The sequence below is a fragment of the Mirounga angustirostris genome, unplaced genomic scaffold (genome assembly GCF_029215605.1).
Source record: "Mirounga angustirostris isolate CCGP_5_RB_7025 unplaced genomic scaffold, mMirAng1.0.hap1 SCAF_15, whole genome shotgun sequence".
NCBI classification, from domain to species: Eukaryota; Metazoa; Chordata; class Mammalia; order Carnivora; family Phocidae; genus Mirounga; species Mirounga angustirostris.
The window spans coordinates 67,235,027-67,248,316 of record NW_026991723.1 but is presented as its reverse complement, the minus strand read 5'-3'; the positions used below and the strand labels follow the sequence as shown (position 1 = coordinate 67,248,316).

General features: G+C 42.1%; 1 non-coding gene across 1 annotated transcript; it reads right to left on the bottom strand.

Annotated features, from left to right (window-relative positions):
- Positions 1–4,286: 4,286 nt before the first annotated feature.
- On the bottom strand, positions 4,287–4,427 carry LOC123850373 (U4 spliceosomal RNA). Its single transcript, XR_006792321.1, has one exon. It is a non-coding gene; the product is annotated as a U4 spliceosomal RNA (small nuclear RNA).
- Positions 4,428–13,290: the final 8,863 nt, after the last annotated feature.

The window sequence follows — 13,290 nt, the reverse complement described above, 5'->3', positions numbered from 1 at the left end:
TTTATTTATTTATTTATTTGAGAGAACGAGAATGAGAGAGAGAGTACATGAGAGGGCGGAGGGTCAGAGGGAGAAGCAGACTCCCTGCGGAGCAGGGAGTCCAATGCGGGGACTTGATTATCCCAGCACTCCATGATGACCTGAGCCGAAGGCAGTCGCTTAACCAACTGAGCCACCCAGGCGCCCTGCATGGATACTTTTAGACTAGGGCTCTGCAAAGTTTTTCAAAGAAGACCAGAGAATGGTATCTTAGCTTTGCATGCCACTCAGTCTCTGTTGAAACCACTCAACTCTTGTTGTAGTGTGAAAGCAGCCATAGCCAATACATAAATGAATGAGCATGGCTATGCTCCAATAAAACTTTATTTACAAAAGTCGGTGGCCAGCCTGTGTTTACTAAACCCTATTTTAGACAGTCATTCTTATAATTCAGATGAAACTATTAGCCTGGCCATTCCTGAACCAAACTTCCAACTTCCTGAAGCTGTTTTAAATTTTTAATTATTTAATTTTCACTTGTTTTCCCCAGATCTTTCTTTTTTTTTTTTTTTAAAGATTTTATTTATTTATTTGAGAGAGAGAGAATGAGAGAGAGCACATGAGAGGGGGGAGGGTCAGAGGGAGAAGCAGACTCCCTGCCGAGCAGGGAGCCCGATGCGGGACTCGATCCCGGGACTCCGGGATCATGACCTGAGCAGAAGGCAGTCGCTTAACCAACTGAGCCACCCAGGCGCCCTCCCCAGATCTTTCTTAACCATGCTACAATTATGGAGCTGAAGTCCCCCGATTGATGTGTTTTTAGTAATGCAATATATTCAATGCACTTACTGATTATAAAAATACAGGATTTTGTTTTATAATGGACTTTAAGGATGACTCTTAAAAATAGTCATCTGCAACCTCACACCATAGCAAAAGATTTATGATCTTTTTCTGCCTTGGTCTATGAGCACATTTTTGATGATTATATTAATGGAAAAGATGATATAGCAAGAGTAATTTTGGAAAAAAAATCACCTCTAGATCCACTAACCGAACAGATACAGTTTTAGTTCTTGTCCACCAGCAAATATATTTTTATATGGCTGTAGTTATGTACATCTATCCTTTTATTTTATTTTATTTTAAAGATTTTATTTATTTATTTGACAGAGAGACACAGTGAGAGAGGGAACACAAGCAGGGGGAGTGGGAGAGGGAGAAGCAGGCTTCCCATGGAGCAGGGAGCCCGATGCGTGTCTCAATCCCAGGACTCTGGGATCATGACCTGAGCTGAAGGCAGACGCTTAACGACTGAGCCACCCAGGCGCCCCTAGTTATGTACATCTATCCTTTTAAAATATGCTTTTCATTTCTAATGAACACGTATTCAAAGTTATATAAGCTTGTCCATATTTTTAATCTTCTAAAGGAATTTCAAAATGCATTTACCCTATTCAGTATAGCCCCCTCTTCATCATTCTGAGGCAGCTTAAGTCAGTCATTTTTTTACTTGTATATTTTCACTTTATGCTATGAAGAATTCTATTTTTTTCATTTTTTTTTTTTTTACTATGAAGAATCTTAAATGCACAGGAAGGTTGAAAGAATAGTATACTGAACACCTACATACTCACCACCTAGATTCAGCAATTTATATTTTATACATACACACACATAATTTTTTTCTCAATCATTTGAAACTGAAGGGCAGACATTGTAATACTTCATTCCTAAGTACTTCAGTAGGTATCTCCTAAGAATAAGACTGTTTCCATGCATAACCACAATGTTATTATCACATTTAAGACAACGAATAATGATCTCTTCTATCATCTAATATCTAGTCCATATTCAAATTTCCTCAATTGTTCCCAAAGTATTATATCCAATAGTTCTATTTGGAACCAAGACCCAATTAAGGTTTGTATCTTGCATTTGTTAATTTGTCTTTTCAATCTCTTTTATGTATGTATGTATGTATGTATTTATTTATTTATTTAAGATTTTATTTATTTATTTGTCAGAGAGAGAGAGAATTAGCAGGGAGAGAGGCAGGCAGAGGGAGAGGGAGAAGCAGGCTCCCTGCTGAGCAAGGAGCCCGATGCGGGGCTTGATCCCAGGACCCTGGGATCAGGACCTGAGCTGAAGGAAGATGCATCACTGACTGAGCCACCCAGGCGTCCCTGAATCTCTTTTAAACTAGAAGAGCATCTTGACGTTTTTAACCATGACACTGACAGTGATTGGGATGATTGTCTTTATTCCACAGTCTGGGTTTGTCTGATTGTTTCCTCGTGGTGTCATATAGATTGTTTATCCCCTGGACTTCCCATACACTGTGCCCTGAGTCTAAAAGTGAGGTAGATTCAGGTTAAACCTAAAATGGGGGAAATACTTCACCATTCACTCCTATCAACTTTGATCCATTAGATATTCTCTTATATTTAAAAATATGTTCCATGTGGCATGGTAGACGAGATATGCTTTGTAATCAGAAAGGTTTTACAGCAGGAGACCTTGGGAAAATGACTGAACTTCTTTGAGCCTTAGTCTCCCCATATGTGAAAAGGGAAGTGGTAGAAATTCAGTAAATGTTTGCTCTCTTCCCCTAGTCTGTCGGTTTTTCGGGATCTCACAAAGCACCACCAGGATAGATATCTCAGGCGCACCTGAAGAGCTCACGTTTCCTAAGTAAGACAACAGCAGCAAGATGGCCATCATTTCTGTGGAGACAATATCATCATAATGCACTATTAGCTACTGTGATCTTCCATCATTTCCTTCCTGGAGAGTTACGACTGTGGCATTGAGGATTTAAGACCTACAGCCCGAACACTACTTACTACAAATCTCTCACAAAGCTGCTGCAATAAATCTCGTAGAGGAAAGTCATTGCATAAAAAAAACCCCAACTCCAGGGAGAGGGCCATTTATTTTCCTAGGAAAGGACTGTGATGAGAGACACTCCATGCTCCTTTAACTCCATGGAACAGAACCCAACAAAGCATTCATCATAGTAAGTTGAGTGATGAGCCCAGTGAGAAAAGCTGGGGAAGGAGGTTGGTAGGGGAAGTGCCCCCACCCAAGGCCTGCTCAGGGATCCCCCCTCCACCCTGCCATCTGGGGATCAGCTCTGCCTAGAACCAACACAACTGAAGATATAGTTCCTGAAGTCCAACTACCTTTACCCGATATAAAGCCAGCAGTCTAAACTTGGGCCCAATCTACTCCACAGATTTATTTAGTCTGCATAGTGTTTAAAAATGTTTTTTATTTGCAGCCCAGCATTTGAAATTTGAAAATGTCACAGAGAAAGATAAAATCCAGATTTCTGGCATCTCTAAACAAATTGGAATATCCAACCACAGTGGTTGAGGGCCCTGCATTCCTGCCGCCTGTAGGCCGTGTGAGTAGGCACCTGTTTGCCAGGCCACTTCCCCTTCTACCTTATCTGCTTTGCAAGCGATGGAGTTTGCACTCCCCATACTAATCTGTTGCCCTGGGGTCCATTCTCACACCTTCTACTCCCACCGCTGTTCTTGTATCAAAGTATAGCCCTTAAATACAAAATACATGGGGCGCCTGGGTGGCTCAGTCCGTTGGGCGTCTGCCTTCGGCTTGGGTCCTAATCCCAGCATCCTGGGATCGAGCCCTGCAGTGGGCTCTCTCCTCAGCCAGGAGCCTGCTTCTCCCTCTCCCTGTGCCCCTCCACCCTGCTCGTGCTCTCTCTCACTCTCTTGCTCTCTCTTTCTCAAATAAATAAATAAAATCTTAAAGAAAAAAGAAAATACAGCTGATTGATCCTTCTTCAATCATGATCTTGTACACAATCCGGAGATATTTCTAACATGGCAGGGAGACAGCCTAGAGTAAAGCAGAGAGCATAGGCTTTGCTGACAGGCAGACTTCAGCTCAGATGTCATCTCTCCCTTACCCTGGGATGTTATCTAACTCGCTAAGTTCCTCTTGAAACTTTGCTCAAGTTTGCTCATAGCAAAACAGCTATACTAGGGTCTCCCACTTTGGGAGACACCTTGGATGTGTCATCTTCTCCCATATTCTGTGACCTCACGCTCTCTTGGTTCAGTCCTTTCCATGGCTTCTTTGCTTCATATTTTCTGTCTTCTTTGAAGGCACCCCTTCCTGCAACATTCCATAGATGTCAGTGTTCCTCAGCATTCTGTCTTTGACATGGATCCCCACTACTCTCACCTTTTCTCAATCTAATGGTGGTACAGACACACAAATTGATAAGCAGATTACAGCACAATATGATTTTGTTTGCCTTTTTTTTTTAAATTCAGTCTCCATAGAGACTGTCAAAAATTGTCAATGTCCGCTGTATTTTGAGTCGTCACGGTGGGGTATTGGGAACATTTTTCAATTAGGAATAATCGCGCCTTGGATAAACCTCATTGGCTACAATACTGCCACTGTGCAAAGCTTGTTTTACTTTTTTTCCTTCTTTAAAGTTTTATTTACTTAACTAACCTCTACACCCCAGGTGGGGCTCGAACTCACGACCCCAGGATCAAGAGTCACACGCTTTTCCGGCTGAGCCAGCCAGGTGCCCCGTTTTGCCTTTTTTTTTTTTTTTTCCCATTTATAATTACGTAAACTTTTATTTTTTGCTGAGCACATTCTTCAAAGGGAACATTTAATGGCTGCACAATATTCCATTGTGTGAATAAATGATAATTCACTTAATCATTCCTCTAACATTGGCCAGTTAGGTTGTTCTAATTTTGAAAGGTGAGAAAGCCAAGAATGTGTTCTTATATGTGACATCTTGCTTTGGGATTATTTCTCAGTCTTATGTTTTTTTTTCCCACTACCTCCCTTTTGGACCTCTGTTCTTCTCTCCTCTTTCTCCTCATCAGGGCCGTCATGTTTCCAGAAGTTTGAAGTATTTTCTTTGGTGTCCACCTGAAGGAGAGAGCATGATGTCAATAAAGAAAATAGCCCTATCCGTTGACAATTTACTTGGCAGAAAAAGCCTACATAAGCCCAGTGTCCATTTGGAACTGAGGAGCACCAGCTTATGTGTAGCTCTTCTCAAGGTGGGTTTAAAAAGATGAATGTCTAGGAGTTTTACAAGTACGTGACATCCAGGTGGGGCAATGTCTGTGAAAGTGGGGATAGGTTTTCTTTGCTCATCTGGCAAGTCCTGGCCCAGAGTTAGAGAAAACAGCATCTAGAGTAAGGAAGAAGTCCCCATCCAGCTGAGAGAAAAGGTTAATTTGGAAGTAAAGGAGGAAGTGTTGGATCAGTTAATGAATTTTAAGTGCCCACTCCATGCCAGGTGTATTGAGCAGACTGTGCCATTGGTCCAGGACTGCCTGGCTGCTGAATGGAAGCGCACTGATAAAAGTGAGAAATATAAAGTCAGGTTTGATAGGGAAGTAGGATGTAGCCTCAACCGTAGGAAAGGCTGCCAAAAAGGAAGCAGTGGGTAACTGGCTTTTTTGTGACAATTGGGCTGTTGGTAACTCGGTTGACTAGCTGGATGGCTCTCCTGAGACTCTACCTCTCCTGATGGAGCGATGTCCCACCCAGGGTCACTAGGGTAAATGAATGAAGACAAACAACAATCTTACACGAAGTGTTTTTGGAGACTTTATTGTCCATTGCGAAGCCAGCTAGCAGCACAGAAGTAGGCAATGAAATGTTTCAAGGTCAACTCAAAGTAATAAGCCTTTTACTCACAAAGTTTTTATGGGTTAATTCCTTTCTCCTCTTTGTAATATCTTCTTTCACTCGCCACCAAATTTAGCATCCCCTTCCTGTTGTAGATTAACAACTGTATCCTGTAAGTGGGACTATTACCAAAAGAGGCAGAAAGAGGAGCATTTGCTATTTTTCTTTGAAAAGCCCATTTACAGGCTCTTTCTCTTATGATTGCATCTCAAGAAGTCAGTAGAGAGATCTGGGCTCTCCTGACATCTTGGAACCAATGATACTTCTTAAATGCATATGATTCTTTACCAAATTTGAACAGCAGAAACCCATAAATTTTACCAAGTAAGAGAGAAGTAAAGCTTCCTAACTGGTTAACAAAATGGGCTGTAAAAAAATGTCTCCAGCCAAGAAAGAGCACAGACCTGCCTTCAGCTGCTTCTATTCTTTAAAATTAAAAATGCAGCACGTTCGAGATGCCTGGGTGGCCCTGGGTAGTTAAGTGTCTGACTGTTGGTTTTGGCTAGCTCATGATCACAGGATCATGAAATAGAGCCTTGCATCGGGCTCCCCGCTGAGCAGGGAGCCTGCTTAAGATTCTCTCTCTCCCTCTTGCTCTGCCTCCACCCCCCCCCCCCCATCAATCAATCAATCAATCAGTAAAATGCAGCATGTTAGGGAAAGTACAAGGAAGGCAGAGTTTCTTGTCTGTCTTATAGGCTGGGACAGTACAACTAAGCTCATTTTTGCTTGGGTGTCCTCCTTTTAAGCCTGAGGAAAATCTGTGGGTCTGTTACAAAGGCAATAGACAGTGGAGGGAGGATTAAGCCTATTTTTGCATTTAGAAGTCCTATTTCTGCATTTTGAAAAGGTTCATTTTTTTTTCCAGGATAGCTTGGAAAAGAGAATAAAGAACAGCTTTCAAGGGGTCTAGACCAGAGAAGAAAAGTTCTAGAGTCAGGAGGGTTTTGTTTTGTTTTAAGACTTGGAAAGATTTCAGTGTGCTGATGAATTGAACACAGTCCCAACTATCCCATCACAGAGAATGAAACTCTGATCTGAAGTCAGATTTTAGGAACACCCAGGGAAGTTTGTCAACCTAGCAAAATCCCCATTCAGTTGCTCCCTTGAGCTCTTCAAAAGCACTCTGCATCGTATCCTTTTCTTCTCCCTGGCTGACGTGGCTGTAGCACGATAGAGCTCACCAGCCAATGTTTATGGCTCCCCTGTTATATGCCTGGTTTCCTGGATCACTCCCTCCAGCCAGCCATACCCACCGTTGCCTCCTCTCTCTGACTGTGAAAGCAATCCACTGCTGACCTACAGAGCCGTGGGCTCAGGAATACGTGCTGTTTTAAGCTGCTGAGTTTGTGGTACTTTCTTCCACAGCAACAGAAAACGAATACACCTACCTTCCTCTTTTATTCTCCAGGAAAACCTTGAGAGAAGACCCATTGCTCAGCCATACCCGCTTGGAAAAAAGGGCATCTCTAGAACCGAGCCGCCACACTGCCCTCTGGTGTAGAGCTCCGAGAAAACAGGCGTGTGTAAGCGCAACTCCCTTTCTGAGAAAGAATCTGGTTGTCTCAATCCCGATGAATGAAACTGGAACTATGGATGCCAACCTAGCACAGGAGTCTCTCCTCTTCAGAGTAAAGCAGATCCGACCGAACAGTTCTGCCACCTCCAAAGTTCCCTAAAAGGTGCAGTGAGAAAACTACTGCACAGAGTAACACAGCACGAACAATAATAGGGTAAGAAAAAGGTCAGCTTTTCAGACTGCCCTCTTCCCCTGCCCAGTCCGTGGTCCAGAGAGTTATGCCAGGCGGCTTCTCAGCTCTGCCCAGCAGCCTGCTCCGCGGGATTCCAGGCCCCGCAGGTGCTGCTGGACTCTACCATCCAAACGGAAGCCCCGGGGGGGGGAAGAAGCGTGGCTGTCTCCTTAGCTAATCACCTGCCAAGTGAGCTCAGGCTCATTCTAAGTGAAGACCGTCCTCCTTCCCTCCACACCCCCTCTGGCTTTGCTCTTCTCTGTAAGCCCAGCGAACTCAACCTCATTTTGCACACCAGCCTTCCCTCTTGGTAGACCAAGAACCTCAGAGACTGGGAGGGCACTGCTGAGCATTTAGTGAGCTTTGCGCTGGGCGGGGGGCCTATACCTGGCACTGCTAGAATATTTCAAGAAGGTGCAAAGGACCTAGTTTCCAGGCAAATTAGAGTGCATTTCCTCCCCAGGTTCACTCAAGTGCATTTTGATAGTCCTTAAGCCAAGGTGGAGGGAACTGGGTGCTTTTGCATTTTACCTTCATAACAATCTTGTGAGGTGGATAACAGTGTCATCATTTTATGGATGACACTTAGAAAGGTTAAATGACTTAGGCAAGGTCACAGTCAATAAACTGTGGAATTGGGATTCAATTTAATCTTTTTAAAAAGTCCTTAGTGGTAGTATGATTTATTTTTAAATAAACTTTTTATTTCAGAACAGTTTTAGATTTACGGAAACATTATGCAGATAATACAGAGTTCCCGTATACCCCACAGCCAGTTTCCCTTATTATTAATATCATCCATTAGTATTGTACGTTTGTCACAATTAATAAACCAACAGTGATATGTTATTGTTAACTGAAATCCATGCTTTGTTCAGATTTCCTCATTTTTTCCCCCATTCTAGGATCCCATCCAGGACACCACATTACATTCAGTAGTTAGGTCTCCCTAAATTCCTCTTGGCTGGGGCAGTTTCTCAGACTCTTCTTATTTTTGATGATCTTTAAAATTTTGAAGACTACAGGTCAGGCATTTTACAGATGTCTTTCCGTTAGGAATTGTTTGAGGTTTTCTCAAGGTTAGACAGGGGTTATGTGTTTTCGGAAGACCATAGGAATTCAGTGGCATTTTCATTACATTGTATCAAGGGCGAATATTATCACTGTTGATATTCACCCAGATCACCTGGCTGAGTTAGTGTCTGCCACATTTCTTCATTGTAAAGTTACTCTTTCTTCCTTCTTTTCACAGGGTACTCTTTGGAAGAAAGTCATGTGCAGTCCACTCTTATGGAGGAGGAGAGATCTGCTCCTCCTCCTTGACGGTGGAGTATTTACATAAATTATTTGGGATTCTTCCGCACAGGAGGTTTGTCACTTCTCATTCATTTACTCAGTCATGTATTTATATCAGAATGAACTCATGGGTATTTATTTGTATCTTGGGTTATTATCCAATACTACTTTATTAACTGAATTTTCATCTCCTGTTTCTTACAATACATTGCTTGTGGTCTTGATTCAATACCATGGAGGTGATATTTGGCCAGGACCTAAGGTCCCATACACTGGAATCCTTTCCTACCTGGTTCCTCCCTTTGAGGTTCCCAAGGGACATAAATGCCAGAGGACAAGGCCAGGCAGAGGAATTCTCATTATCCTGGATTGCTCTCTGGCCTCTGTCAAAGTATAAATTTCAAAAAGTCAAAAATATAGAATAAACACGTCAAACATTTTATTTAACTCATTAATTAACGAAGGAACCAATAAGATTAGAAACAGGATAAGTACTTGTAGGCAATTTTTAAAAACTTCAAAATAAGGTCACTGTGAGATACAAAAACTGATTTACTGCCCTACAGGGCAATAAAACTACAACCTTTGGGGTTATCTTATCTACTAGTCAGAAATCATTTGCATCTCTATTAGTCACACATCTACAACTTAACATGCAATGTCACTGAGTCCCAGCCTCAATTAATACTAAATAGCAAAGTCATAGAATGGTATCTTCTCATAAGAAATTACATAATTCTTTTTTTTTTTTTTTAAGATTTTATTTTATTTTTTTGAGAAAAAGAGCAAGCAAGAGAGAGCATGAGCGGGAGGAGGGAGAAACAGACTCCCCTGCTGAGCAGAGAGTCTGATGTGGGGCTTGATCCCAGGACTCTGGGATCATGACCTGAGCCACAGGCAGGCGCTTAACTGACCCAGCCACCCAGGCACGCTGAGAAATTACATAATTTTTGAATGGGCCTGTTAAACTTCGGTTTGGCATGATATTGAAAGGACAGGTTGTGCTCTCTTGAACTTACCATGTTTTGGATAATTTTTCTTAACTCATAGCCCAATGTCATTTCCTGTGGAATTGTGAGAAAGCATTTTGGCTTCCCCATAGGCTTCACTCTAGTTCTACTCCAGGAAACAGAAGGTCCTTTCTAGGGGGAATGTAGCCCCAGGCCTCTCCGGAGACTGAAGGTTGCAAAGAGGCTTAGCACTTTAGTTAACTTCCCACTCACACCAAAGCACCACTTCCTGGCACTGTAGTCCAGGAAATATAAAGCCTGATCAGTGACTATTGAAGGGATTCAGAACAAGTCTCCTCAAAATGTGCCACTTTGGCATATGGATTATGTCGAGCTGAAGACAATCAAGACTGGCAGATTCAAGGAAAACTTGAACCTCTCCCTGAAGTGCCTCAAATAATCTATATAGAAGGGCTGGTCCAGGAAGAGAACTATTATAAGAGACAACTACGGAAGCATATGGACTAGGTGTGGTTAACTGTTGGGGGGGAGGGGGCAGGGTGCAGGGAGCTCTGCAGGGCCTAGAGGTTAAATTCCTCTCTGTGTCCCATTGTCTCTGCAGGGCAAGGCAAATATTTGTTTACCAAACATTTGCTCTTCCCATCATCTGGTGAGCTGTCTTCCTCCCCTTTGAAGTCCTAGAGATTTCCTTTAGCTCAGAAAGGCATATAAACCTCAATGGCCTGACTGCCTGTGGGTGTCATATTCTTAAGGGCCCCATTTGTATGTATGCGTTTCCCCTGTTAATATGTCCTATGTTAACTTGATTATTAGACCAGCCAAAGAACCGAGAAGGGTAGAGGCAAAATTTTTCCTCCCAAGAAGGTCAACACCCTTTTCTTTGATTGTGGGGGCATTATGAGGCTTGACAGAGTGGCCAGAACCTTGATTTCTCTCTAAGAAGTGAAATACTCTACATGGCTTCCAAATTTTAACATTACATAATAGTACTAATTTTTGTTTAATGTCCTTTAACTGAGTGGTGAGGTGGAACTATATATTTGTATAGCTTTGCATTCTTCACAGCATCTGGTATTAGATCTCGCATATTGCAGGCACTTTGTAAACGGCAGCTGCCTGACTAAGGGGGTATTTTGACTTGGGGGTTTTGGTGAAAAACACTTTCAGGAGAAAGTGTTTTGAGAAGCTTACACCAGTGACTTGCTATTTGGGAGGCCATGCTGTGCGGGGATATCTTGAGGACACAGTATTCCGGAAGAAGCTTCCAAAAGCACAAGAAAGCCTTTTATTTTTTCAAAAGGTGACCCAGATGGCAATACCAAATAATAATAATTATGATGATACGATTTTTTTTTCTTAAAGAGCCCAGGCCTGTCAACATCTGGCTTTAGATTATAAATTGGCTCATTATCAGGAAAAAAATATTTATTGAAACATAGCAATGATGAATGACTCAACATAAGCGTGTTCTAAAAATCAGGCAGTTATTTGTACATGTGGTATTTGGTACATAGCTTTGCAATAGGGATAATTTTGTTCCAAGATGAGCACCAGGGACAGGAAATTGGACCTTAGGGTCCTGGTCTGATCATCTGGAATATAGGGCTAATTGGGATGCCTCCTTTGGAGATTTGCTTCATTAAGGTTTGGCTGAGAGCTCAGAAAGCTTTGAATCAAAGACTCCTCAGCACTGTGCTTAGCCTTCTTATTTAAATGAAAACCTCAAAGCGTTTAGGCCATTTTACTTGTTTTTCAAGCCTCTCTGTTTTTCTGTGACATTAAGGCTTTCCTAGGAATTTGCCTAGATTCAGCTCACTGTCCCTTTACTTCCATCTTCAAAAACATCTTAAATATTATTTAGCATAGAATATACTGAAAGATTTAGATATCTCCATGGTCACAAATGAGAAAAGAGAATGCACCAGAAGACCAGCTGAAGCAGCGCTTGCTACAACAAGCAGCCTGGTGGAAAGAACACAGGCTTTAGTGCCAGATGGCTCTAAAGTGCAATCAGGAACTTCAAACATAGTAGACGTGTGACCTTGGACATCTTTTAGTATTACTGGGTTTCTGTTTCCTCATCAAGAAGAATGGGAATGCTACCTGCTTTGTAGTATGGCTTTAAGAATTAGAAATTATATTTGTTTTTTTGTTTGTTTGTTTGTTTTTAAAGATTTTATTTATTTATTTGAGAGAGAATGAGATAGAGAGAGAGCACATGAGAGGGGGGAGGGTCAGAGGGAGAAGCAGACTCCCCGCCGAGCAGGGAGCCCAATGTGGGACTCGATCCCGGGACTCCAGGATCATGACCTGAGCCGAAGGCAGTCGCTTAACCAACTGAGCCACCCAGGCGCCCCTAGAAATTATATTTGTATAGTTGTTGGAGCATAGCAGATACTTAGTAAATGATAACAATTATTATCATCCCTCCTCAAACACCAACAAGTAAGAAGCCTGGTGGGGAGATGTGGAGGTTTGGAAATTCTTTCCATCAGGATGTCCTGAGCTGGGAATGTGGATAGTAGAGATCTCTGATTATAAACATGATGGGAACATCAGTAGGCAGCTTTGAACTCTTCAGTTCCCTTGAACTTAACCAGCATCGACCATATAATTAATATGCCTAGCATGCTCAAAGCTGAAAAGAAAGCAGGCAATGGAATGAGAGAGAACCAGATAGACGGGACCGAAATAAATAGCATTCATTACCTTCAGCTAGGTGACAGATTATCCCAGCTCATAAGCCAGGAATTGAAGTTCAAAGAAGTAATTATAGAGTAGTGGTTAGGAGCTCAGACTCTGCAGTGAGACTGCCAGACACATTCTAAATGTGCTTCAGTTTCCTGACCCAAAAAGTGGGAAATAGTCAGCATAGGCTAGGTTATGCTGCAGTAACAAAGGACTCCCCCAAATCTCAATGGTAGACAACAACAAATGTTTCCTTCTTATACCCACTATATGGCCTTCATGAGCTGACTATGTCTCTGTTCCATGCCATCTTTATCTTCAGACCCAGGCTGACGGAGACGTTGCTGGGCACTGCCGCTGGGCACTGCCAGTCATCATGACACAGTGAAAAGAACCCTGGCTTTTAAAGTCTCTTTGTAGAACTGACACATGGCACTTCTGCCCTTATTTTATCGGCCAAAGAAAATCATATAGATAGTCACTCCTTAGTCCAACAGGAGTTGGGGGGATGCTTAAGTCTGCTATGGGTAGGAGCACTACAGGAAGGTAAACTAAAATATTTGGTGAATAGAAATCTAATTTACTGCAGATGAAGACAATAATAAAAGTTCCTACCCCGTGGGTTGCCCTGACAACTAAATCAGTTAATTTTATACATAAAGCACCTAGAAAAGTGAGTGGCACCCACTAAGCATAATATGTGTTTGTGATTATTATTGCTGAACATCATCCAGTGGGGTAGTGACAGAGCTGAGATAGATCCTGGGTGTTGTAATTGAAAGGAAGAAAAAAATTGCGAGTACTGAGAACCACGGATTCACAACTAAGGACCAAACACATGTAAAAACCAATGTTAAGGCAGGTTTTCTTTTTCTTTTCTTTGTTTTTGTTTTTGGCTTAAACAT